General features: G+C 36.9%; 1 non-coding gene across 1 annotated transcript; it reads left to right on the forward strand.

Annotated features, from left to right (window-relative positions):
- Positions 1-803: 803 nt before the first annotated feature.
- LOC115871111 lies at positions 804-936 on the forward strand. Its single transcript, XR_004047094.1, has one exon. It is a non-coding gene; the product is annotated as a small nucleolar RNA SNORA1 (small nucleolar RNA).
- The last annotated feature ends 1,933 nt before the right edge of the window (positions 937-2,869 follow it).

The following is a 2,869-nucleotide window of genomic DNA, read 5'->3' on the forward strand; positions in this document are numbered from 1 at the left end:
TAATATTTGTATGGCCGTGGACAGGAGGGGTTTTCACGTATAGGATAAGACCACCATTTTTAAAAGATTGAAAAATATCATGTGTAGCATACATCATGTAATAGGGATTGACAGAAAAAGACTATCATTCAAAGTTAATGTACGAGAGATGTCTTGGCTATAGTTGAGGCAGTGATTACATAATCATGAATGGGTACAAAGATGGTTCAAAGAGAGATGTTATCAGGGTATTTTGAGACTAGTTGGAAAAATATATGAATGATAATAAAGACTCTTAGTCAAAGAAATATAGTTACTTAAAAATATGTCTAACTTAAAAATAATATAGTCTGTTATAATAAAAAATTAAATTTTTAACCAATTATATGTTATACTGTTCTTGTCAGAAATTTAAATTATATAAAACCATATGAAATGAAATGTCATTCTTTGCTACCTACCTATTTCCACAGAATGTGATCCTTGGAGTGGTATTTTGAGGAATTTAATCACTTAATCTGTAAATTTGTTTTGTTTGCTTGTTTGTTTGTTTTAATTCCATATTGCCAATCTTTTGGGATTTATCCCAGCAGCTGTTGTGCTCTTTCAAAGTTATTTTCATGTTTAACGTTTCTTATTTTAATACATGAATATCTGGTAAAGGTTTGCTTTAGAAATCTTCTGATCACAGAGTTCATCTGCTTCCTATATTTTCTAACTTTAGCTTTTCTTCCTTGGTTAGAGAACAGTGGTATTTTAGCAAAAGAATACAATTATTTCTTTAATATTTATTAGGTGCCTATTATGGGCTCAATGAACCTTGGTGCTGCAGCCTGTCTGTGAAGTGGGCACAGCTGATCCTGGTGTCCAGACGGGAAATTGTGGCTGAAAGGATGACAGGCTTTGCTTCCATCACTGTGGATCATTTCAGTGGTGACAATGAGACCTATAATACTTTAAAAAAATGAACCTTGGTGGCACTGTGGGCTCAGCCTTGAACTGAAAATCTCAAGGTCCTTCTTCAGGAGGAAGATGAGGCTGTCCGATCCTGTAAAGATGTACAATCTCAGAAACTGCATTTGGGTTGCTATGAACCAGAATTGACTCCAAAGCCATTGGCCTTTAGGGGGGTGGATTTAATATGTGCTCAGTACTCTAATGAGAAAGGGGAAGATCACTTATTTCATCCTAAACGAGGTTACAACCTGAAAAGAAGTATTAAAATGGAGAGTAAATTATACAACCAATATTCAGCCAACCAGCCGATTATTTGAGTTGAGAGTCTGCAGCTGAGGTGAGTCTCCGATGTGGCACTTTGGGGGTGAAAGTGCTCTTCTTTGGGGGAATGCTATGCTGAATTTTGGGGGTAAGAAGCCCTCTGATCTGGGAAACAAAAAGCTGCTCTATAAAAAAGTGACTAAAATTTTCAGTGATGTATCTGTGAGAAGATAAAGGAAGGGTATGTGGTTCATGTTTCTCAGGTTAGCCTGTTTCCTGGAAAAATGAAGTTTCTGAGAGATTACTTACACAAAAACAGACCTTATTTAAGTTTGATTGTTTTACCTTACAAAGTGATGATGGAAGTTAATTTCTGCCTAATCATAAATGACGGAAATACCAAAATGCTCATCTAAAAAGAGTGCTTTGTTTGTATTACTTTATTGCTATCAACCCTCAAGTTATCCTTAATAATTTTATAATGATACAATGTATACAAAATTACATGTTACCTTCCTCCTAAAAACCAAACTAAATCCACTGAATCAAATCACTGAGCCCCAATAAATTGATTTTAAAAAAAAGATAAATATTGTATGAGGCCATGATAATTTTAAAATTATCTGACATCCACACTCACTGCCATCGAGTTAGTTCCAACTGACAGCAAACCCATAGCCCAGAGTAGAACTGGCCCTGTGAATGTCAGGCTGTGAATCTTTAAGAGAGGAGAAAGCCTAAACATTCTTTTATGGAGGGGCTTTGAACTCCAGACCTTGTGGATAGCATTCCATCGTTTACTCAGTAACCCCACTAGGTGGCCATATTGCTATGTGCTAACGCATTGCCATCAGTTGATTCTGACTTATAGCAACGCTATATGACAGTGTAGACTTGCCCTGAAACGGTAACCCTCTTGGGGAGTAGAAAGCCTCAGTTTTATCCTCTGGTGCAGCTGGTGGGTTCAAACTGCTGACCTTGTGGTTAACAGTCCAAACAGCCTTGATTAAATAAGTGTTTGGTTTCTTAGAAGTGGAAGATAGCATTTCATAAATGTAATTCCTGTATCAACAAGTTGGAATTGTCTGGTGAGATATGTGTTGCCCTGGAGAAGGGTATCATACTTGGTAAAGTGGAGATACCGCAAAAGAGTCAGGCACGCAAGGAGCCAGATGGACACATGATGAAACAATGGGCTCAGGCATGGGGACAATTGTAAGGATGGCACAGGACTGACGGGGCTTTGTTCTGTTGTCCATCGGGTCTCTTTGGGTTTGACTGGCTCAATGGCGACTAATAACAACAATGACAACTAATTGTCAGATAGCATATCTCCCACTTAATCGTATCATAATATTAAAAGAAATATATTTATTGTGAATTAGGTGGGAGGTTATTATCAGATCATCACTTCTGTATTCTACCACTTGAACAATTTATCAACTCTCCAGTTAACTTGCCCTGCACATACCCCCTTTTTATCATCTCTGTTAGTCTAGTATTATCTTACCCGTAACCAAGTTAGCACCTGTCTTCCCGCTACGATATTACTTTTCTTCCCTTCCCTTCCCCTTCCATCTTTGGTAACCATCAATGTTTGTTTCTTATAGTACCATAATTTTTATCTTAATTTTAAAATTATCATGGCCTCATACAATATTTATCTTTTTTT

This window comes from Echinops telfairi, unplaced genomic scaffold (assembly GCF_000313985.2).
Source record: "Echinops telfairi isolate 266 unplaced genomic scaffold, ASM31398v2 ScPeMD7_3533;HRSCAF=4204_0, whole genome shotgun sequence".
Taxonomy (NCBI): Eukaryota; Metazoa; Chordata; class Mammalia; order Afrosoricida; family Tenrecidae; genus Echinops; species Echinops telfairi.